Source organism: Neovison vison, chromosome 11 (assembly GCF_020171115.1).
Source record: "Neovison vison isolate M4711 chromosome 11, ASM_NN_V1, whole genome shotgun sequence".
NCBI classification, from domain to species: Eukaryota; Metazoa; Chordata; class Mammalia; order Carnivora; family Mustelidae; genus Neogale; species Neogale vison.
The window spans coordinates 19779793-19806248 of NC_058101.1; positions in this window are offsets into that span (position 1 = coordinate 19779793).

Genomic DNA, 26456 nt, shown 5'->3' on the forward strand with positions numbered 1-26456 from the left:
CTGTAGGACAACAGGGGTGCTGAGAGTGCTGCACTGTACAAAGGCATTTAGCCAGGAGTAGAAGAGAGAGGTAAAATCTAGAACTTTCTATGCTCTTCAAACCCTTCACCCATTTTGAGGCTGAGCCAGACCAGAGGAAGTGCTGCTGCTTCTTTTGCATTTGCACAAAGATGGTCTATTTAAGGCAGCGGAGGCCCTGCTTGACAAAAGGGGGTTAGATAAAGATGACCACCTAATATACTGTTTTAAATATATGACTATCATTTTGAAGCAGATGGGACTTTTAGAGGCCTGTAAATCACATCTTGCAGGCCACTGTGTTAATACTTAATAGTAGCCTTGATTATAAAGAACAGTGTAACATTTTAAAGTTTAAAAATAAGGGTTTTTTTTTGTTTTTGGGGTTTTTTTTTTCCTATTTGAGGGCTTGAGTTGTAAACAATCCTGAATGCAGTTGCTGTATGCTTTAATATGGAAACACGTCATGAGTACAAGTGTCCTGGTAGGTATAAAAGGGACGGCTTCCTGCTAGAATAAAACACGTGTTCCCTTCTGAGACATCCACACTCTGGTCGTGTAGCATAATTACATTCCTTAGAAACAAACTCAGAAACAAAACAATAGCTATCAGCTATCACTTTTCAATAAGTATCCAGCAAACCTTATGTATAACATTAAAAAGTGGCTTTCATTATAGTGGACTTCTATTTCTTTTTAATTGCTTCCATTTTTCTTGAGGTCATTAATATTCAAAAAATTCAATCATTGCAGTTACTTCATTTCCTTTTTGAGATTCTCAGACGAAAGAACTGATAAAGCTATAAAATATAAAGTATTATTTCCATATTGGAATAGTTTTTAAAGTAGGATTCTGAAGTCTTGCTTTGCATAGAATAAGCCTAGCCTCTTTTGATACCTAACAGCTGAAAAATTACTTTTGAGAAAATGTTCTTAAGTTCAAGGCTTTTTGTCTCCTCTGATAATTGCTCAAATGTCCATTTTTTACTTCATGTTTTGTTCTCTTGAGATTTTCCTTTCATTGTAATCACATGCAAAATTCTGAATACAGAAAATATGTTTTAAATTTAGAAATTTATTTCAGAAACACTGGCCTTTCTCTCTTTAGAGGGCAGTGTTGAAAGTGCTATTTTGCATTTGTCTTTTTTATGTATTTTGCTCTGTGAACCTCTGCAATTTAAAGTACTTCAGTTTCATCTTTACAATAATAGGGATTCATTTATTTGCAAGTTCTGATAAAAAGGTATTGTTGGAGATATTTTAAAAACACATATGTTAGAATGAATAATCTCATGTTTCTCAGACATTTAGAGTTACATCTAGAACAGCATTTATGCAAACCCAGTGTTTTTTCCCAAAGTCCTATATTATCATAATTTTAAACATTTCTCTCTGTCCTTTTTCTTTGCTTGTATGTAAAACTTTTTACCGACCTTGGGTAATATATTAAGAATTCCGTTCTCTTGTTTACATTTCATCACTTGTCATTAACATTTTCATATGCTGTTAAATGCTCTTCAAAACCAGGTATAATAATTGTCTTCTTGTCAGCAGATCAAGATACAAGAAGTTTTTTACTCTTTAATGCAATGACGCAAGTTAGTTGATTACCTATTAGGAAAATAACATTTTCTCCTCCCTTGACCAATTTTTCCAATGCTGATTCTAAACCATCCTCTTTCATATGTTTGCATGAAGGCAATCCTGATCACATATGTATCGATGATGGAGCCAAAAGTTGAATAACTTGTTTTAAAGATACTTCCAGTACCACAAGGAAGTAATCCAGTGCCCAAATTACACTTGAGAATTTTATTTTTATTTTTATTTTTTTAAGTAGGCTCCACACCCAGCGTGGGGCTTGAACTCACAGTCCTGAGATTGAGAGTCTCATGCTGCACCAAGTCAGTCAGGTGCCCGGGGACATTTAAGAATTTTCTTTACCACTAGTGTAGTTCCTGTCTATGGTTAATCTCTTTACTTCATTTGTGCTCTTAAGACTGAACACTGTCCTATTCTCAGAGGTCTTTGAAGATGAGGAAAGAGAACTAACCACCTCACTATCATCCCGACTTCTCTCTGATTAAAATAAATATATATTTATATATATAATCATTCTTATATGGGGCCCAAGTTCCCAACATTATTACCCTTTAATTCCACAGTAACTTTCTTTAAAAGTACAATCCAGTCTCTAAGATACTATGTCTAATAGGTTTTTTAAAATATTTTATTTATTTGACAGAGAAATAGAGAGAGTGCACAAGTAGGCAGAACAAAAAGGAGAAGCTGGCTCCCTCAGGGAGCCCCATGCAGGGTGGATCCCAGAATGCTGGGATCAGGACTTGAGCCAAAGGCAGATGCTTAACAACTGACCCACCCAGGTGCCCCTTTCCAATGTGGGGCTTGATCCCAGGACCCTGAGATCATGACCTGAGCTGAAGGCAGAAGCTCAACCCACCGAGCCACCCAGGCGCCCTTAGATTTTTATATCTGAAACCTGTAATGGGGGCACCTGGGTGGCTCAGCGGGTTAAAGCCTCTGCCTTCAGCTCGGGTCATGATCCCAGGGTCCTGGGATCTAGCCCCGCATAGGGCTCTCTGCTCTGTGGAAAGCCTGCTTCCTCCTCTCTCTCTCTCTGCCTGCCTCTCCGCCTACTTGTGATATCTCTCTCTGTCAAATAAATAAATAAAATCTTTAAAAAAAAAAAAAAAAGAAAATGAAACCTGTAATGATTTTCCCCTTCTATTATTTAACTGGAAAGAAGTGAGCAGAACAGTGATCCTAACTTTTTCTACTTTGAAGACAATTTAGATTCTCAGGACTCACTGTTGTTCTATATTGGAGATCTTTAAACAAAATGATTTCTGTACCTTGCATTTATCAAAACCTGATTACCCCTATAGAGATCACTTCCATGTGGCCTTTTGAATCCTTCAAATTTTCATATTTGGAGTGTCACAAAGTTTGGAGATGATGTCAACTACCTCCTCACACTCCATCCAGATTTCAGACTAAACACATCTTTATGTAAAGCCTTTACTGCTCTGAATCATGTTGATTACAGCCCTATTTGTCAGAACAGGATCACATTTTCTATCCTCCAATCAGACTCCTGAGCTCTGCATATTCATAAGTTATTTCCCAATTAAAATAAAAATTAAAGTTTCATTTTTTCAAGATATTGTCATAAAAATGATTTGTAAGACTTATAAATTTTTGTATGAATAAATATTTCAATGTCTCTAGCTGGGAGTAACAAGGAGAAAAGAGAAAGGAGTTTTCTTTGCGGAGAACTTAACATGTAGACTCCCCTGCTTCAACGAACTCCTTCCAGAGAGGGCACTTTTCTATCTCCTCCAGCCTGATTCAGTGGATGTTTGCAGTGCAGGATCACGATTCTTAAAATGTCTATACTTCATCAGTTAGAAGAAATATTTTCTCACATATTAGAGTTCAAACCAGTCTTCTCACATACACATCATGCCAACACTTCACTGTTCCCCTGCCTCTCTAAACACCTCTTAGATCATTGGTACTTATTCAATTAAGTATGACTTTGAATAGCAGAAATATGGTTAATTGATTCTACTGCTTATTTTTATTAAAGATAAGATTTTTTTTTTTTTTTGGCAGCAAAATTGACTCCAGTTTTTTATGGGGAGCTTCCCATGTCACTCACATTCACTAACTCTACTTCACAGGCTACTATTCTTCTCAAAACTCAGAGTACTGGGGAAGCCCCAGAATCCAAGATGGGATTTTTGGCACTAATACTTTAAAAATCCAGGGAACACCTCTTGTCCTTTTCTTTGTTATTTTTGGTCACTAATGATAATTTAATCTCTTCCCTTCACCTCTATTTTAGTACATCTCTTTCTTGGATCCAATTTGCTTTCCTTTCCTTTCCCTCCTTACCCTTCCCTTCCTTTCCCTTCTTCCCTTTCCTTTTCCTTTCCTTCCTTTCTAAATGTTCCATGCTGCAATCTGTAACCTGCATTTTATTCTTAAAAAATTCACCTTTACTTTAAACGTCTTCCACAAAAAATATCCCATACTTGTCAGAATGGAAACATGTCATTCTTGACACCATTGCCTGAGTAGCCTTCTCAGTCTTTCTGCTTATTCTACTCTGCTCTGGTCACTTCAGAGTTGAGAAGTCATGTCAGCACCTTCCTGCCTCTACAGCCTCATTTCGAATACCATTTACCACCCATACAGGGTAGAAACCTTCACAAATTTAAAAGCCACGTTATTGAGAAATATTATCCTTTTTGTTTCCACCTCACTACCTGAGAAACTACCTCTCAGCTGTTGAAGAACTTGCCTCTTCTCTATCCTGAGAACTTCATGTGTCCCAGGTAATATCAACTTTATGAGGACACCAGAGATATCATTCTTGCCTCCTAATTTGCAAACTCCCTAAATTGTATATGCTATGAATTGAACAGTGTCCTCTCAAAAAGGATATGTTCAAGAACCTAATCCAGTACAACAGAATGTGACTTTGTTCGAAAGTAAGGTTTTTACGGAAGTAATCAGGTTAGATGAATTTATAAAGGCAGGCCCTAGTCCAATATGGCTGGTGTCCTTTTAAGGAACATAAAGGGAAAATCATGTGGAGAGACATGGGGAGAAGATGGACACCTACAAGCCGGCAACAGAGATTTCCCTTCTAGCCCTCAGAAGAAACCAACCCTGCCAAAACCTTGATTTCAGACTTTTGGCCCCCAGACCTATGAAATAATATACTTCTCTTGTTTAAGCTACCCAGTTTGTGGTACTTTGTTATGACAGCCCTAGAAAACCAGACACTGTAACTATAATCAAAACTCTGCTCTTGGTAACTAATTCCCAAATCACAACTTACAATTTAACACCGATGACTCATGAACTTCGTAGACACTAAAATCAATAATCCCATACCCAAATATAATCTTTTCATACCCAAAATCTTCTCACTTGGTGTACGCTTTAACTCTATTAAGACCACTAGCCTTTGACACATTACTGTCAGTCAGTTCTCCTGTGTCTTCAATGATTCTCCATCTGACTTAGGCAAAAGAGTTGATCATTTCAGCTTCAGCTGTTGTCATTGTATTGTATCATATATTATATCTTATTTCTGTACTTTCTTCTCTCCTACTATATTTGAACTGACACAGTGCTGGTGAAAAAAAATCGCATAACTCCAAATGTGCTGCCTGTATAAATTTATAGTCCCTGACAGTTCTCAATTTTTATCCAAAAGTACTAAATCTCTATCCTTTTATTTCTACTCAACAATCATCATTCATCACTCATTTCAAGTATAACTTCAACTTTCTCTAGTCTCCTCCCGCCTCTTATGCTCTTTTTACTTGCAGGAGATGACCTGTCTATTTTGATTGTCAAACACCATCATACGAAGGCTCCCAATATTTCTTCTAATCTCAATGGAAGTCCAATTATTACTCCCAGAATAATTGTAATAACGGTAGCATCACTGTAAAATAACTCCTTTGATCTGTATTCTCTATTTCTGAGTTCTACCCATTTGCATTTCCATCAACTGTTCATTCTCTTTGTCATCAAAATTTTTCTTTCAGTTGGTTTCTTTATCATTAACCAAAAGCTATTATATAATACATCTACTCCTATCTTTTAAGTCCTCCACTTTTATCCATTTCCACTAAAACCATTTTGTTGCAGGAAATTGTTCTCTTTTGCCTGAGTTACTCCTTCATCCTCCTAAATCTTCTCCATTGGCCAGTCTTGTCAACTATTCTAAACCAATCTAATATTCACTATATTCCTTGTAATTGCAATGATCCTAAAATATATATCAGGTCATTATTTTCCCATTATTTTAACCTATGGATGTTCGTTAAATTTAGTAGGAGGCCCATACCCCTTGGCATGTGTAACTTAAGCTTGTCATATATCTTGGTTTGCCCAAGAACCCAAATTTATACTTATTATACCCATAACTATAAATTATACCCTCACAACATTCAAAGCTATCCTGATTTGGATGATCAGTTATCCTCATTGTGGAACTTCTAATCCAGTTCCTGATACAGTCAGTTCAACTTTCCTTTTTCTGATTTCTTTTTCAGAGAACACAATCATTAAAAAATTTAACAAATGTAAATATTATACAACATATGTTTTTCTTATACATAAATTAGAAATATTAAAAAATGTCCCCAAATCAATTTTAATACACCAATGTATTGAATGCTTTTGTTTATATGATGTTGTCATTGAGATAAAATTTAAATACTTATGCAGTTCACCCATATTAAGTGCAAAATTCAATGATTTTAGTATATTCACAGGGTTCTTCATAGCTTCCTCTTCAGTTGTATCCTGACCTGTATGATGTCCAAGTCCCTCCTAATCAAATTTTGACAGCAAACTGGTGAATTCAAATAATTCTATAGCAATTTAGCAAATGTAAATTGGAATTTTTCTCCCATGAAGACAAACCACAGTTGGCTATTTTGAGCTTGAGATCAAGAAAAAAAAATGCAAGATAAATAATCACTGAGTACTGGTATCTTTTATTTATTTATTTTTTAAAAAAGATTTTATTTATTTATTTGACAGAGAGAGATCACAAGTAGAGAGAGTGGCAGACAGAGAGAGAGAGAGAAGCAGGCTCCCCGCTGAGCAGAGATTCCGATGTGGGACTCGATCCCAGCACCCTGAGATCATGACCTGAGCTAAAGGCAGCAGCTTAACCCACTGAGCCACCCAGGCACCCTGTACTGGTATCTTTTAATTTGTGGTGTAGTTTTTCCCCACTGATGAAACCAAACCAGTGGCTGCTGATGCTGTAGATGCTACTACTCTATTCAAGTCTCAGTTATATACTGCTAGTTTCCATAAGCCATCTGCCTTTTTTCACAAGGTACACAGGACTTTTGTACAATAAATTTGTTAGTACTAGAACTCTAGCTACTAACATGGCCTTTATTAAAGTTGCAATTTCTTTTTCTCCACTTGGTATCCGATATTGTTTCAAAGTAAAAACCTATGTGGACTCAGGCAAATCGTATATTGCCATTTAGTATGTCATTAATACTGACTGAAGGGCAAACTTATATGACTTCAGTTTTATGATACTGCACGGGGAAGTGTTTACCAGTCAGACACAGTATCCATCCCAATAATAAATTATTGTAAAAAGTTGCAACTACTTTACATAAAAATCTGTTCAAAAATTCCAATTTTCTTCCAACATTTTTTTACCATAATCTGATCAATAATTACATCCTTGTATCATCCCAATCTAATTATAACCCCATTAGACTTCAACAATTTTTTTTAGAATCATAGTGCATTAGTATCCTAGGTCAAGGAGTCCCAGAAATTTCATCTCCACTCTTGACCATTTTATTTCTACATGTCTATACAGCCTTGAGAGACTTTGGACCCTTTGGCAATCCTCATTTTCTTAATTTGCCAAACCATCAATTTGACAGTTCAAGGTCATGTTTCTCATTACTCTTTTTTGGCATTTGGATTTTTAAATTTCTTCAAACTAAGGTAAATAGACAGGATTTTCTTAGGGCTCTTCATATTGGGCTACCAGCAGGAACACCCATCAGTTCACACCACCATGATGCACAAAAGCTTTTGTTTTGACCCCCCTCAGTGTTGGCTCAATTCATTCCATTCCTTTAAATAAATGTTAAGATGTCCACTTTTCTGGAAAAAGTTCCTTGACTATTCTAATTTTTTTTAGGATTTCTAAGACTCCAAGAGGAACTGACACACCCAATATAATGACATCCTTTATCATTGGTTTATTTTGAAGCAGCTAGTTTACATAGATGTTCCTGCAAAAGGGCTCCTTAATCATGAATCTGCCATGACCTGGGTAAGGGTCACATCAAGTGGTTGGACATCTAATTATCATAAAGCCAGTCCAGAATGGTTTGTATATACACCACATCAATTGCTTCATCTAGGGAGTTCTACTTGGCATATACTAGGGAGGAAGAACAATTCTCTTTCTCAAGGTAAACAAACTTTATAGCAGCCTTTATCCAATCCACCATGCTAGCTGACCCCTTGGGAACAACCAGATAGGTGTTTGGATCATATATAGTGATAAGTAATTGTTCTGTAGTAACCTGTGGATCCTGCATCATCCGAACACACATCTCTATTCTACAAGATTCAAAACTAAGAAGACTGCTTCTAAGCTAATCAATCTCTCAATGAATTTTAGTAGAGGTTTTAGAAAGCCATGACATCAGACTACAAAATGAGACAACTCTTTTCTACCATACACCCAGGTTTCAGTAGTTTCTTGGTTCTGTCAACCTCCATGCTACCTAGACTAACTTTTTGGTGACCAGAGGTAATGCAGGTGCTGTATCTTATTCAGCATAATTTATGATAGCATTTTTTAAAAAAATAGAACAAAATGCATTTAAGAAAAAGTGGGCTACAAACTGAAAACTATAAAACATCACTGGAAGAAAATTAAAGAAAACTTGAAAAAATGAACAGTATATTAATTTAAAATTTAAAAATGTTTACAAAATGAGGGAAAGGCCTTAAGGTAAAAACAAGTGTTACTGCTGTGTTTAAAAATTATTTGAATGTTTATTAATTATTGACACTGATCATAGCTATCATATATTCTTATATTGTTTGAATAGGCCTAAGAATATGATGCAATATTCTAAATCTCTCATATTTTATTTTTCTGATATATTGGTAGAACACTTTATCAAACATGCTGCCAATTTGTTTGAAAAAAAACTTTGGCCCCAGAATATTCTGGTAAGCAGAACTCAGGAACTAATTAATGACTGCATCTGCCTTAATGTTTTTGCACAATATTAGGAATTCTTTAATTTCTTAGCAACTGCTATAATGAAAGGTCAATGTCCTACTGTAACAAATCCATATAATATTCTATAAAAATATAATTATTCATATACCAGAATAACAAGAAAAATGTTTTCAATGACAAAATTGAAAGACAAGCTAAATCAATAGTGCACAATGGAAATGAGTGGAAATTTTTGAAGTGTATTCATCAGATTTCTAGTGTAGTAATCTGCTTTCTATATGGTGTGACAGGCTGCTTCTTCCTCCTCTACATATGTAAATATCAGCATTTCAATCTGCTTTGGCTACCATAACAAGACATCACAGACTACAAGGCTTATACAACAGATTTATTTTCTTGTAGTTCTGCAGCCTGAAAAGTTCAAGATCAAGGTCCAGCAGCATTCAGTTTTTGGTGAGAGCGCTCTTCCTGGCTTACAGATGGTTACCTTCTTGCCATGTCCTCACATGGCTTTTTCTAGTTGAGAGAGAAAGAGCGAGCTCTGTGGCATCTTCTAACTACAGTAATGCTACCTAGTCAAAGCCCCGTCCTGCTGATGCCATTTAATCTTAGTTATTTCCCAAAGGCCCTATATCTAAATACAGTCATAAAAGGGCTTAGAGCTTCAAAATACAAATTTTGGGGAATGCGATTCAGTCCATAAAAATCACACACTACCGTTTTTGCCTTGAGAATTTGCTGCATCTTTCAGTTACTTTCTTAAAATTTAGAGTTATCTTTATCTAGTTAGCTCAGGAAATCATTCTCAATTCTACCTCATGATTCTTTATTCCCATTTCTTCAAGGTTTGTTCCCCCTGCCATGTTCATTCCTATTTGTTAATACCTGGATTTTATGTTTTTGTCTCATAATCTCATAATCTCTGGTGTCCTAATTATTAGCAAATTAGGCTGTTTTTCTGGCTTATTTTTCATTTTGATCCTGAATAATGCCTTTTGGAATGCCCATTTAATAGTGATGCACAGCAGATTACTAGTAAAATCAATATAACTCCAATAACCTACCAATGGTTCTGGGATACCTTATTTCAGTCTGGACTCAATGCCCAGAAAACTCACCAATTTGCAAAGGAGGATAAGAAAAGAAAATATTAGTTGATTATTTAATTTCTCTTCAGTCTTTTTAATTACTTTTCTCTTTTTGTTCTTTTAAATTCACATTTGCACTGCCTCTGATTTTCCCATCTCTTAACCAGACTTGCTAGTGTTCGGTCTTGCTCACTTTACAGCCCATATTGAAAGAATTATCTCATTCTTTGTCCACTTCCTCACTTTCTACTGACATTTCAATCTGTTGCTAATTCATCTGGTGAATCTGCTCTTTCTATGCTTAGCTTTTGATGTTAAACACAGCTCATGAACATTTTTGTCTTTTTTTTCTTGTGAGTTTACTGTTGATTACTTTTCAAATTCATTTCTCTATTGTTATTGTGAAACTCCCCTCTTTCCTTCTTACTTTTTATCTGCCCTTTTCCAGAGTTCTTGGCTGAATCATGTGTCAACTGTTAACTGTCATTCCTTCGTGTTCTATTTTTGGTCTTCTGCTGTTCTTACTCCATTGACTCTCTTCAGAAGACTTCATCTGCATCCATTTCTTTATCTATCATGTATAAACTTATGGGACCAAATCCATATATTAAATCCAATTCCTCATCTTTATTTAGGCCACCTTGATCATATTCACAACTGACTAAAACTGTTCTTAGATCCCAATCTCTTCCACCTCCCATGTTCATCATTTCATGTGAAAGGAACATTAACCTAGTATCTGTAGTCAAACATTCAGAGACCATGCTGATCACGGTTCTTTCTCTTATGATCTGAATGCTTGTTTCCCTTCATAATTCATGTGGAAACCCTAACCCTAAAGGTGCAAAGGAGAAGCTATTAGCATATGGGGACTTCGGGCGGTGCTTTAATCATAAGGATGGCAACCTCATAAGTAGAATTTATTTAAATAGGACAGACTGCAGAGAGCTCTCTAGCCAATTCCACTATGAGAAGCTACAAGAAGAAGTCTGACCCAGAAGAGAGCTCTCACTTGGCACTCTGATCTCTGATGTCCATCCTCCAGAATGGTAATAAACAGATTTCTGTTGTTTAAAAACTACCTAGTCTGTGGAATTTTGTTACAGAAGCCCAAAAGGACTAAGACACTCTCTTATAGCTCCTGAGCTAATCAATCACTAAGTTCTATTAATTCTGCTTCCCACATGAATCAGTCCAGTTTAGGTAGTTCTCAGTATTATTACCATGAAGGTTGTTATAATTTCTAGTGTACTTATTCACCTTTCTGTTTATGTTCTTGCCTATCTCTAATTTCTTCCTTACTCTCTAACTCAAACTTTCTGATCTGATTTTTTTTAAATTTCTCTGATTAAAACCCTGTGTGTGATTCTAAGGATCTTCAAATCAAATCTCCTTGCTGTAACATCCAAAATTCCTTATGATCTGCTCATATTCATTGTTTCAGACTCAGTTCCTAGTATTGAGTTCTGATATTTTAAGCTCTTGCCATTTACTTGCCAGTTCCCCAACTGGATCACAGTCTCAGGTTTTCAGAACTTTTGAAATGTACTTTTGTTTGTTGGAATACTCTCTGACACTTTCTTCTTTTTTTCTTAATATGTTTCTATTAATCATTAAAGACTCCTTTTAGATATTATTACCTGTTTCCCTGTACCTAAAACTTTACTGTATACTCAACCATCTTGATTTGTATATATCTTGCAACTAGAAATTACCATAATTGCTTCTTTACTCACTAATAAGAATGAGGATGTATCTTGTTCATCTTTAAACCTCAACTTCTAGAACAGTGCTAGGGCAACATGGGTTGCCAGAGGCATAGATGTTAGCAAAACTCAGAAAATGAGCTCTAAATTTCCAACTGCGCTCAGAAACTAAAGAATGCCCCATTGTGACTTCATCAAAATCTGAAGCTTCTGCACAGAAAAGGAAACAGTCAAAAAAAAAAAAAAAAAAACAAAGAGGCAACCCACGGAACATCAGAAAGGATGAATACCCAACTTTTGTAGCAACATGGACGGGACTGGAAGAGATTAGGCTGAATGAAATCAGTCAAGCAGAGAGAGTCAATTATCATATGGTTTCGCTTATTTGTGGAGCATAACAAATAGCATGGAGGACATGGGGAGATAGAGAGGAGAAGGAGTTGAGAGAAATTGGAAAGGGAGGTGAACCATGAGAGACTATGTACTCTAAAAAACAATCTGAAGGGTTTGAATTAGTGGGTGGGTGGGAGGTTGGGGTACCAGGTGGTGGGTATTATAGAGGGCACGGATTGCATGGAGCACTGGGTGTGGTGAAAAAATAATGAATACTGTTATGCCGAAAATAAATAAAAAAGAAATTAAAAAAAATAAAAATAAAAAATAATAATAATAAAAAAACTCAAAAAAAAAAAAAAAAGAATGCTCCATTGTATTTTTCCAAAGTTAGTCACAACAGTATCTCTAATTCCACATGCTCTGCTAAAATGTGACTGTGGAACACCCCCCATCAAGTACTGTGGTGTATGTTCCCTTAAAGTGTCACCTAGAGTGTGAGGCAGCCTCTGCCTTCATGGAATGCTCATGTTTGGAAACTTGATCTGTCTTATACAAAGTCCAGTTATGGTAAGGACATAACACTTTGTGAAAGCCAAGCCACATAGAAAGTCCTTGTGAGGGTACAGAGGTCCATAGACTTCTAGTCTTCCCTGCTAAACAAGTGACCAAACAATTCTTCAGGTAATTCTGGCTCCCAGACATCAAGTCATTGCCGGTCTTTGAGTTTTCCTACTATGGCAGACATTGTGTCAAGTCTATGGCATCAGAGGCAACTAGTCCTGATGCTACCATTTCCAAATTCTCGATGCACATAAACTATGAACATAATAAATGGTTGTTGGCTGCTTGCCACTAAGTTGGAAGTGGTATGTTCCACAATAATGGACACTGAAACAATGGCTATAACCACTAAAAATAAATAATTCAAAATTTTAAAAATATACTAATTTATTATTCAAGATCCAAAAGGTGGGTCAAAGAGAACATATTATATATATCTTTACAACCTGAAAAATCAGGATTATTGTCAAATATTATAAAATAAGTGCTGCTTTGAGTTCCTGGATGGTTCAGTTGGTTAAGTGACTGCCTTCTGCTCAGGTCATGAACCCAGACTCCCAGGACTGAGTCCTACATCGAGCTCCCAGCTCCATGCAGTGTCTGCTTCTCCCTCTAACCTTCTCTTCTGTCATGCTCTCACTCTCTCTCTTGAATAAATAAATAAATAAATAAATATCTTAAAAAATTAAGTGTAGCTTTAATATTCTTTCACATTTTCTTGCTATTTTTGAGGTATATTAATTTTGTTTAGGCATTGCTTTCCAAATAAATGTCATGTTGAAATTAATAAAAATTTATTTCTAAATTATCCAATATATGTATCAAGATAATATAATATGCTCAGAGAGCAGTTTATACACTTACTGATCTAACTATAAAAAACCTGCTAAGCTGCAGAAGTTTTTAACCAGTAAAAAGATAAAAAGCAACACTCAAAGATTTTGGTTTTGTTCACTAGTTAAGCTTCTATATTTTTCTCTGAAGAGTTGTCAAAACTTCCAACTCTTTTGAAAGAGGCAGTTCAATATACCCCCCCCCTTTTTAAAGATTTTATTTATTTATTTGACAGAGATCACAAGTAGGCAGAAAGGCAGCAGAGAGAGATGGGGGGGACGCAGGCTCCCTGCTGAGCAGAGAGTCCCATGCAAGGCTCCATCCCAGGACCCTGGGATCATGACCTGAGTCAAAGGCAGAGGTTTTAACACACTAAGCCACCCAGGTGCCCCTCAATATGCCCTTTCATAGGGAGGAAAAAATCATCTTGAATTTTGTTTTGATTTTTTTTCAGTTCATTTTTCCATAAATGTATGGAGGCATTTTAATGTGAATAAAAACCAAAATTAATCAGTTTTTGTGTAAGTTTATATTTTTGCTTAAACTCAGGAGTTATCTTCTTTGTCCAAACAAGAAGAAAAAAATAATAGAGGGTCACCTGAGTTTTTCAAGTAACTTGCAAAAAAAAAAGAAAAGTATTATAATTTATTTGATCTGTAGATTTACAAAGACTGGATATTATTGCCTTTAGGAATTTAATTGCTTATTATTATAGGATAACATAATTGTGTATATAATAATATGAATACTTGAATAGAAAATTCTTTGGAAATTATTACATTGAATAATATAAATTATACATCATATTTTTAAATAAATATATCAAGACATTCTTCTGGCTTTTAAATAAAAGACATCCTTTCAAAATTTAAGTTTTTAAAAATAATTTCAAGACAATATTTATTTGAAACAAAAATGAAGGGAAAATTTGCTCATTATCCTTCTGATACAACAAAATTTTTCTACTTTTATACTCATTTTTAGTCATTGTCCCTAAATATTCAGCAATTATAAATAAACAAAATTCTGGAAGTTGTAATTTTTAGTAAGTTTAGTTATACTTATGGCATATTATTCTATGTTAAATATATCTATTCTTATAATTATTATTTGAAAATATTTCAAGCAATACCAATTTCTGGACAGATTAACTAAAATTAATAACTATTCACATACTATTGAATATTTAAGCTGATTTTTTTCATTTTAAAAATATGCTAGAACATTTTTATACATAAGGTTTTTGACCATTCTTTTGAACTGTTTCCTTAGAGTGCTTTCTAGAAGTGAGAGTATGTGTATCATATGTGTAAAAGCTCTTCATGACCTTTGACACATGTAAACGTACTGCTTTCTAGAATGATTAATCAAGGTCACTGACATTATGGGTTCCAGGATGACTAAAGCTTAGCTTTAAGCTCATATTTTTAAGGAATAATGTTAATTTTAAAGTATGTGAAATTATATCTGTTCTTATTTCATTGAAAATACTTCTCAAGGTACGCCTGGGTGGCTCAGTGGGTTAAGCCTCTGCCTTCAGCTCAGGTCATGATCCCAGGGTCCTGGGATCGAGTCCCACATGGGGCTCCTTGCTTGGCAGGGAGCCTGCTTCACCCTCTGCCTCTGCCTGCCTCTCTGCCTGTGCTCGCTCTCTATCTCTCTCTCTGACTAATAAATAAATAAAATATTAAAAAAAAAAAGAAAGTACTTCTCAAAATTTTTTAAATCTAAAGACATTACAAGTTGACTTTTTAATATAGTCTTTATATGGGATCTCAATGGTTCCATAAATCACATAGCTAAAATTTCTGGTTGTAGAGGCAATCAGAACCTTATCTGAATCTTATCTTTTTCATGTAGTTGCTTATAACATTCCACATATTAGTTGATTTCATTAAATTTCAGGTCTGTTATCTATAAAATGGGAATAAAAATATTTACCATTTCCTTAGTGTCAAGAAGATAAAATAGGATAAAATTGACAAAACTCTTAACACACTACAATGCCTGAACAGAATGCATTCAAGAAATATCACCTATTTTTATTATTATCATTATTATCATAATATTTCTGACTGGCAGACAATTTAGATTATAATATATTCAAAAAATGAATGGATTATAATATGTTCAAAAAATAAACATACATGGCTTGGGGTCACTGTAACCTTGGTACTTGGTACTTGGCACATAACTAAGTCTTCTGTACACAATTGCTAAATAATTAAAAAAGTGGGGGGTCCCTGGGTGACTCCATCTATGTTCAACTCTTGATTTCAGCTCAAGTCATGATCTCAAGATTGTCGAGATTAAGTCCTGGACTGGACTCCACACTGGGAATGGAGCCTTAAGCCTTAAGCTTGTTTCCCTCTCCCTCTGCCCCTCCACCACCCCTCTGAAAAAAGTGAGTGCACATATGTGATAAATATTAGCACCTCATGTATACTTATTAAAGTACCTTGTAATAAAGCTTATTTTTCGGATTAGTCAATTTAATATGGCCTACATAGAAAAAATTGATACTTAAAAGCAATTTTATGGAAATGATCTAATTCTCATTTTTAATCTATATGATTAATCTATACTTTACCAGGGATAAACTTACTATAGGAGTTTTATTAAACACAGATTGTGTACAGCTCTGTGAAGATTAGATCAGTATGAGAACTCCTTAAAATAATTTAGACTTTATCCTTCCAATCTTAAAATTAAATTTCTGCATAAAAATCCCACAACAAAAATTGGAAGTTTTAAAAATCCATAATTTCCAAGGAGAGTATGTCTAATTTTATTATGTTAGCCTTTTATGGAAGGCAGTTTAGCATTTATTGTTATCAAGAACTTAGTTGATAGCTGTTTTATTTGGAGTAGGTTTTGGATTCAGTCCAATCTATCTACAATTTCTATAAAAGCAGTGAAAATTACTACCATTGCAATGGCTTGATTGTAGTCCCATTATAATGGGATTAACATAAAATGTCTAGAGAAACATTTCAAAGTAATAAGTTTTACACAGTAATACGATTTGTAGCTGTCGGTCACGAAAGAAATACCGTGCCAACTAGCAATATTGCATTAGAATAGGGTTTTCTAATTTAGAGCTTAAGATATTGTTAACTAAATACACTTGTCTTATCTCATTTTTAACTATTTCGGAGAAAGAAAAATGAGTAAAGAGACAACATTATAACTACCGCTCTTTATGAAACATACTATTTAAAACAGAACAAGTTCTCATTATAAGCATTTTAAATGGATGAGAAAGAAAAGTTTCTTTTCTCATATAGGTAATAAATGAACTATTCTGTAATTTTTTAAAATAAATACCATATAGTGGCTAAAAGCAAATCATACAAAAGTGTACTTAATGTAAAAATAATTTAGAGATAATTTGGAAAACAGTGCAATGATACATTTATAGGATATTTTATTCTAGGAATAAGTTGGATTTTTTTTAATTTTTAAGTGAAGAGATTTAAATTATGAATACTTGGGATAGAAAATTTTATGATTTAGAGTTTAAAGCCATGAATATGGAGGGTGAGAGGCAAAGAAGAGAGGTGAGATCAGAAGAAAAAGAAGCAAGACCATTAGAAAGAGTTTAATCATGGGCTTTGGAAGGTTTCTTCCAAACAGCGCACAGATCAGACCAAGAAGAGTTAGCTTTAGTTGTTTTTTCTTGTTTAATTTCTGTGGAGGAAGGAAGAAAATCAAAGGATTAATAATGTCTTAGAATAGGGGCGCCTGGGTGGCTCAGTGGGTTAAGCCGCTGCCTTCGGCTCAGGTCATGATCTCAGGGTCCTGGGATGGAGTCCCGCATCGGGCTCTCTGCTCAGCAGGGAGCCTGCTTCCCTCTCTCTCTCTGCCTGCCTCTCTGTCTACTTGTGATTTCTCTCTGTCAAATAAATAAATAAAATCTTAAAAAAAAAAAATAATGTCTTAGAATATATGTTAACATAGCTCAGCTAAAGGCCTTACTGGACTTTGAGGATTGTCCCAGTTAAGTAGGTCAGAAAACAGGAAGAGACAAATGACTGATAGTGATAGGAAGAAAATCAGATAAGTCCAAGGCCTATTGAGAAGAGCCAAAATCAGTGCCAGAGAATTGCTTCTTATAGTACTAGATGGGAAAGGAACCTGAAGTTAGCTATGGCTAAATACCTTAGAAAATAACTCTCAAAAACTGAAGCTAGAATTATCTAATTGTAAAAGAAGTTTTTTTTTTTTTTTTTTTTTTTTTTTTTACTTTGAAAAAAATTCAGGTATAGTGATATTTGACAAAGCCTGGGAGTACAAGTTGTTTAATTTGAAATAATTTTAATCAAAAAATAGAAAGGAATCTTGGGGTAAAATGGCATTGAAAAAGTAATTTTTTTCTTAAAAAATTCTAGAAAGAAATAAAGATGAAGATTTGCTCAGGAGGGGAACAGAATTTTCTAAGCACAAAAACTTGAAGATAATGAAATGAAAATTTGGTAAATATACATTAAAAAGGCAAATGATGCATATCATTCTGTGATGAGATGACTTGATACTTGATTTTTGCTGAATATTGAAACACTTTCTACATGATTTTATTTCATTTTTTATAAAGAATTGAGATATCATTTGTATTCACAGGCCTCTGTCATTATATAGTATGAAACAAACAGCATCATCTATGCACTCTTTTTGCCAAAATGGTTACTCAAAATTCAATAAAGTCCACACCTAATGTCTAATTTGGAGAAAATATAGAGGTTACAGAAGCAAATTAAAGGTCAAAGGATGAACAGGTTAATATTGATGTCATGACAAAAAATAAGAGAGAGAGAGGTTCATGATTAAAAGATACTGAAGAGACATAATAAGCAAATACAATCCATTGTTCTTGAATACATACTGACTTAAACAAAAAATTATAAAACACTTTTTTTTTTAAATTTTTTTTTTTAATTTATTTGACAGAAAGAGACCACAAGTAGTCAGAGAGGCAGGCAGAGAGAGAGGAAGGAAAGCAGGCTCCCTGCTGAGCAGAGAGCCCGATGCGGGGCTCGATCCCAGGACCCTGGGATCATGACCTGAGCCGAAAGCAGAGGCTTAACCCACTGAGCCACCCAGGCGCCCCTATAAAACACATTTTGAGGACAATTGACTAAATATGAATATTTTCTGGGACTATTATAGCTAATTTCTTTATCAGTAATGATATTATGTGAATTCATGGAATATACTTTAAAACATAAAGCCATCTCCTTAAAAACATTGATCAAAAACTAAGGAAATTATCACAAAAAGTAAGAGAAAAAATCAACATCTAGAAAAGAAACATCAGAGATTGTCAGCACCCCCATTTATACTATGACCTCACAGTTTTAGTGTGCTCTAGACAACTTCTGTGACTATTTGTATCTTTGTGGATTTTTAAAAAGGAAAGGGTCTCTCTTTTTACAGACCAGAAGTGCTACGGAATTAATAACTCCTATAAGCTGCTTTCAAAATGTCAATAATAAAAATTAATACATTAATAACACAGCTTCTTTGACCCATAAGACAAATAGTGTTGTGGGTTTTATATCAATTCCCAAAAGTTTCCTGTAGGATTTAGTTTCCATTGCCCACTGCAGTAACTGGCTTAATAATACACTTTTGTCTGTCTTCCTTTTTTTATATATTAATCCCATTTCCCTGCAGGATTGCATTTGAGTCATTGTATCTAGGTCTGAATCTGTGGAAATCCAGAAAATATTTGGTACCAGACCTGGTCCTGATTCTCAGCCTGATACCAAATTCTCAGGATAAGATTTTGAATTGGATCCTGGGCTGGCCGGATCGCAAGGATAATTATGCTGCTGGTAAATGGGATGGTGAGACTGTGTCAGCCCTGGAATATTGTAACATCACAATTACTAAGACTCTCAGCTATGGGCATTTGGGATGTGACATGTATACAAAATGCCTGGATAATGTAATGTGTCTAGAACTTGAGAGATATGGTAGCAATAGTAATGATAAGGCCTGAAAAAGTGGTTGGTTATATACTGTTCAACACCATAAATGTGCTGAAGAAAGAGGATGGCAGGATTAAGCTAGCCAGTCTTCAACTCAGAAACATGATGAGAAAGTCAGAGGCTCCCATGGCAGCATTTAAAAAGGAATTTACTTCCAAAACTGGAGCTCCGTTTGGGCAGAAAGTCAAACCCAAGATCTGATTGTGATGGTCATCAAGAAAGGCTTTATTCACAATTGCAGCATGTCTGAGACGAAAGTCTAGACACTGTCAGGGAAAATGTGGGGTCCTGGGACCTGGGATGGGAATGTTTGAGTACATGCACTTGAAGACTTTAAATACTCAGATTCTCTTCAGTCTATTGGGCTATTGGAGTGGCCCCCTCAATTTCACTAGAAGAAATAACAACTATTTCTATCCTGTTGACTATGTAGAGCCTTGCCTGAGGAAGGAGACTTCCTTAAGGATATCCACACTTCCTCTCATGGCTTCTAAGTGAGTAAGCAGTAAAGAGTCTAAGAAGGAAAATCATAGAAGTACCCTCCCTCCTTTGGAAGAAAAAAAAAAATTACTTATAGACATAACTGAGGAACTTAACCCATAAGTATGGCAGGAACTTTAAGAAAATATCCTGGAGTGGATTTTGAAGTTGCTGAACTTAGGGGTGGTGTGATAGAATATCAGGCCAGATAAGGGAGATGTCTTTGATATGTTGTTATTCACAAGTGTGTCAGGATTTGTGTCCTGGCAAGGATGTCTGGATCCAATCTTAAGACATTACTGGGATGTCTATGTGAAGTTAAAAAAAAAAAAAATGATGATATAGAACAAATTAAATTCAATTAATAATTAAATTATTAATTAAAGAATTGCTTTGGCAGAATGAGAAAGCATTCAAAGGACTCAGAAAGGTGGGCTCACTGGGATGGATTTGTTGTAGAAGAGTAGAGAACCGACCAGCTATGTTCTCTAAGAGGTTCCAGAAAAATCTCCCTTCACTAAACCAAAAAGAAAATGTTAGTAATGTGGTCACTGTCATTACTGAGAAGGTCAGTGGTGGCTGACCTCTGTATGCAAGGGTTGGTATCGCTTCATCTCCAGAGGCAGGGTAGATGTAATTAAGAAAATCCACAGCAAAAACACAATAGTGGCTTGGGCTACTAACCTCCATAGCTCTATGGTGATGGCAGTAGTTTTCTTATCTGGGTCACTTCTCAGATTTAACTCATAGCTAGAAAGGAATTTTGGAACCCCTGAGGCAGGATTTTGCAAAGCCAAAGCCTGTGTACACAGTAGCAGTTCTCTTACAGAGGACACAAAATACTGTCATATTTTCCCCACGCAGCTAGAGTGGGAACACATGGTGTCCAAAAGTAAAGTCCTGGCTGAGATCTGTCTCAGAGTGGTTCAAAGGGGTCCAAGTACCCACTCTGTGTTCCTTTACCTGATCCTGAAGGGTGAAATAGGGTTAAATGTACTATAATAGCTTTCAGAACCGTGAAACTTGTTGTGCACCCTATTCAAGATCTATATTGTAGAAAAGTACAGGTGGAAACTCCCAAAACAAGACCTTGGCCAAGAAGGAAATTGGAAGCTGCACATCTTAAGTAAATTGGCAGACATTTGTACCTCAGTTGAAGACTTGAAGTAGGTAACATGAAGGTCCCCATCATTACATGCCCAAGTTTTGATTATTATTACATTTTTTAGTTATACATGTGGGAGTCATTTAATTGTTAATAAGCCCTCGCAACTTTGTAGAGTAAAATAAAAATTTAAATGGCTTTATATGCTTATTTTATGTTACTGAGGAATAATGAGATTCTTACTTGCAGGCATTATTTTTAACTGCCGTTGAAGTGAAAATACAAAATCTATGAATTCAAGAGTTAAGTACCATTTTTGAAGATGGAAAATATTTTTCCATTTGTTGAATTTAAATATATAAGAAAGTTGAACATGCATTTGAAAATGTCTTTGTAAGGAGTTGCCCTACAATAGAGTGTAAAAATGATCAGCCTTTTCTTCTGAAGACCCAGAAATTCCTTATCTATAGGTGACCTAAAAGCCAACTATTTTTATATGCAAAAACCAGTGCAAATGACTAACAGAGGACCATTGTGTCGGGCTGTACTTTTACAACTGCATTTTAACTTCTTGCAGAGTTCTTTAAGAATGTACTATAATGTGCTTTGCCCACATAGAGGAAAATGCTCACTTCTATTCTTAGATGAATGTTTCAGAAAAGCTCTTTTTTTTTTTCTCTTGGAACAGCTTGTGGTGGCTGTACTCCAAATTAATTGTGGGTTTAATGGTGAACAAGGCTAAAATATGTCATATACCATTTTCAGAAATTTCCCTTTGTTCTTTAGATTAATTGATATTTTAAAAAATATCTATTATAAACAAAAACTTATAAAATAGGAGCACCAGTTTATCAGGTGAGTAAATGTTTACCGTGTCGGAGACATGGTTGGTTGCTTCACAGTCCTCTTCCTCTTTTCTAACAGAATCTTATATTGTTCAGGTAACCATCTCTCCATCACAGAACCTTGGGCAGTGGAGGAAGCTAAGCGACTATGAGCTCTAGAAGAGGGTCCAATATTTTAATTTTAATTAATTAATTAATTAATTAATTTGAGGGCCCAGTAATTTCAAAGTTCATTTGTCTTCCAGGATAACTTTATTTATTTATTTATTTATTTATCTTTAAGGATTTTTATTTATTTATTTGTTTGTTAGAGAGAGAGAGCACAAGCAGGATGAGTAGCAGGCAGAGGGAGAAGCAGACTCCTGCTGAGCAGGGAGCCCCATGTGGGACTCCCTCCCAAGACTCTGGGATCATGACCTGAGCTGAAGGCAGATGTTCAACCAACTGAGCTCTACAGGAATCCCCCAAGGTAACTTCTGCTCAGAGCTTCTGGGGATAGTTTTCTTGTCTCTAGAGAAACTATAGAAAGAGATGGTCTCCCACCCCACCTGACCCTAAATGTGAAATCCAGAAGAGCTTTTGCTATTTTGGAACAATCTCAAAGACTGTCAATACCTAGGATGACAGACGGAAGATATGGAAAGGATAATCAACCTTAATCAAATTAAGTTTGCCATCTCTTCAAAGCATGTGAGGCAATGTATTTTTTATAAAAGAAGGTAGTTTATAGCTAAAAGAGCCATACATGTGAAATAACCACATGTTCTGTACTACCATTTCTTATATTGCTCTTCTTTCTCTTTTATACCTTCCAGGGGCTTATGCGTTCACTTCCAAAATCAGTGGTGTCTTGGTGGCATTACACATTATTTAAGGAATCAAAATTCAAATCAGAAATCTTAGAATCCAATGCTATCCAGAACTATTTTTCTCTTTGAAAAATAGTGAAATACAGCTTAATAGTAATTATAATGACTGATTATCAATCTTATAATGTGATACAAAATGTGGTAGGTAGTTTTCATGTGTGATTTTTATTTGACTATCACAACCTCATAAGATTGGTGTTATTTCCTTTATCCAGATGAAGAAGCCCAAATCCATAGAGTTTAAGAAACTGGTTCAAAGTTAACTAGAGTATTAAATGGAAGAATTGGGGTTTGAACACAGTATCTGTCACTCTGAAGCCTTTAGAATTTCCTCAGTGTCAGACTTTAGTAAGAACAGCTCAAGTTAGTGGTCATCTGGAATTCCAATTATTGTTTCAGAGGCAAGAAAAAAAATTTTTTTTTAAATTTTATTTTTATTTGTTTGACACAACGAGAGAGGGGACACAATTGGGGAGTTGGGAGAGGGAGAAGCAGGCTTCCTGCTGAGCAGGGAGACCAATGTGGGACTCTTTCCCAGGACCCTGGGATCATGACCTGAGCCAAAGGCAGACCCTTAACAACTGAGCCATGCAGGAACTCCAGAAAAACTTTCTACTACTCATTTGAGGAAGTGAAGTGCACTCACCAAGTGTAGCAAAAATGATAGCATGATATTATCCATATTTTTTTGCAATCAGGTCAAGAAACTAATAAGTTCCAACATTTCAATGGTTTATATCATTTATTTCATGCTTACACTAGCTTTTTTTCTTTATAATTTTTAGTATTTTTTAAATTTTACTTTATTTTTTCAGTGTTCCAAGATTCATTGTTTATGCATCGCACCCAGTGCTCCATGCAATCCGTGCCCTCCTTAATACCCACCACCAGGCTCATCTAATCCCTCACCCCCTCCCTTCCAAAACCCTCAGTTTGTTTCTCAGAGTCTACAGTCTCTCATGGTTGGTCTCCCCCTCAGATTTTCCCCAATTCACTCATCCTTTCCTTCTCCTAATGTCCTCCATGTTATTCCTTATGCTCCTCAAGTAAGTGAAACCTTATGATAATTGACTCTCTCTGCTTGACCTATTTCACTCAGCATAATCTCCAGTTCTGTCCACGTTGATACAAAAGTGTAGTATTCATCCTTTCTGATGGAAGTTAATATTCTGTTGTACATATGGACCAGATCTTCTTTATCCTTTCAACACCAGTTTTTTTTTTTTTTTTTTTTCTTTAAATTTAGAAGTGTAGATTGGCTGAGGCAGCTCTCTTCTCAGCTGCAAATTGGATTCAAATGCTCTCTACCGACCTCCCTTTTGGGCCTGATTCCAGTCTTGGGCATTCATGCTTTTCAGGCAGGTGGCAGAAGCACAGGCCTGCAAGGAACTCTTCATGCCTCTCAAACCTTCTGGTGAGAAAAGGTACACTGGTGTACCCAGTTGGCCAGTGAATCACATGGAGGCTGACAATGGAGCAGGGGCCTGTACTACCTTTATGGTGGTGGTAGGGGTTAAGGGAAGAGTGAGTATTTGCAGAGCAATAATGTAATCTACCCTACATACCAGCATAATTTACATATTAGCTACTATGTCTAAAAACTAATGACTCACATTTTAATTAGTGTAGTTTCTTATAATTAATACATTGAATAACTTATGTCTGGACAATAAACATGGAAAAAATCTTCAAAGGGTATAAAATGATACCCACATCCCTATTTTTCTGAAGGAAACACTGAATTTTGTTCATAGTTACTTAATCTATCACATTTATGCAACTATCTAGTCAATTTAGAAATCTGATGTAGTACATATTAATTACCAGCCATAAAAAGTAAGACAAGTGGACCCTTACACATCCCCTTTCTCCCTTCCTTTGCTGTTGAATTGGAACAATAACCACCACAGCAAACCACTTACATATTGTATACATGTAATTATCTGATTTCAGTAACTCACAATTATGCCACTTAAGTGTAGTTTTGAGTCCAGTCGATTCTTCTTACATAAAGAATTCTCTGGTTAGAAAAGTTAGTGTGGCTGCTCAGTTCCATTATCTTGGTGGATTTTTCTCCTCCTCTACTACTTTGTTTCCGGAGCTCGCTTCCGTCATTTGTTGTGACTGAGCGAAGTCAGAGGATTTCATCTTTTTTTAAGGCTCTTCCATCCCTTTCCACATGTCCTGGCATGTCACCACACTGGCACTCTTGTGGCAAATGAGAGCCCAGGGTCCCCTTCTTAGGTAAGTATAGGGGTATTAGGTGATGTTATCCCTCAGTTAAATCTCACAATGGGCAATATCCAGAACTCTGAAGCCCATTACCAAGAGGTTCATTTTCTCAGGAAACATCTGTCACAGCTTCTAGCATGATAAAAAATGAGTACTGTGTACTTGAGGCAGAAGAAATCAACAGAAGATTTATTAACATTTCTATGTTACTGGTAAATCATGCTGAGTGTTTTGTTTTGTTTTGGTTTGGTTTGTTTTTTTGTTTGTTTGTTTGTTTTAGTGGTAGTATAGATAAAGATGCTTTTTGCTATAGTCTTGGACCAAACTGATTAAGAATGGTCAGGGGGAAAAATACATAAAAAAAATTATTTTAGCCTACTAATTTGCACATGATTTCACCTGAAATTCTAGAAGAATAATTGCAAAGCAACTATTTTTTCCAATTTTTCTTAAAAAAAAAATCAACAGGAAAATATGTGTAGTCTCATTTGCAAATAGATGAAATGTTGGTGAATTTTGTGATAAATTTCTTGATAAAGCTTGCTGAATAATTCTGTTTTTAACATCTGGCTCATTAGATACAAAAAGCTATACGATGGAATATAATTAGTGGATTATCCTACATAAGCCAATTAGATTCATTGTGCATAGTATGTAATGAAATAATTGTAATTTGTTTTCAAATTCTATCCTAAAGTTTGTGCCATAGAGAAATTTTTAAAAACAATGACAATTAAATATAAGATTTTCAGATGGATAAATATTAAACAATTTTTGTCAATATTCCTTGATAGAATTTTTATGAAAAATAGAAAAGATCTGTTTATTCACAGTCATGTTCCCACTAAATTCATTAAGCAACTTCTCTTAATTAATACTTCATAGATCTGAGAATTCCCTTAATAAAAAAATTGATGTATTAGACACTATAATTAAATTATCTTGTTTTTCACAAGATTAAGCATTACAAATATTTGTTTATTTTATTCATCTTTCCCAAATTTTATAATATTTTTGTATGATTAAACAAGATATCAGTGATATCTCACCTTTTCTTTTCTCTACCTTTGTCCCACTAGGAATTTTAAATGGCCCAGAGTTATAACAAGAAAGTCCTGACTGAGATGTAGAAGGAAAGTGATGTGAAGTGGTGTGTAGTTGTCTTTGTCAGGAGGTGAATGATTTTCCACACCCTGTAGGAGATCTTATCAAGTACTGGACACATATCTACATGTTAAAACTATTAACAATGGAGAGAATTTATTTGGGGATGGTTGTGGCATAGCAGGGATAGATTTAAAAGGAATAAACATCTTCACATGATCCATAAAATATCTCTATACAGAAAAAAAAATAATGGAGGTATGATCTTTTTTCTTAGGATAAAACACTATTCCTAAATCTAAAGACAGATATAAAACAAGATTTCCATGGTGGCAGGTGAGAGCTTTTAGTTGGAATTTTAGGTTTCAAACTAATAGCCAATAGAATAAAGCCTTGTTAATTGATGAATTGATGATCTGATTTCTCAGTGGTCTGTTCAGGTTCATGAATTCCCCTCAACATTACTCCCAAGAGTGTTGCTAAACACTACTGTC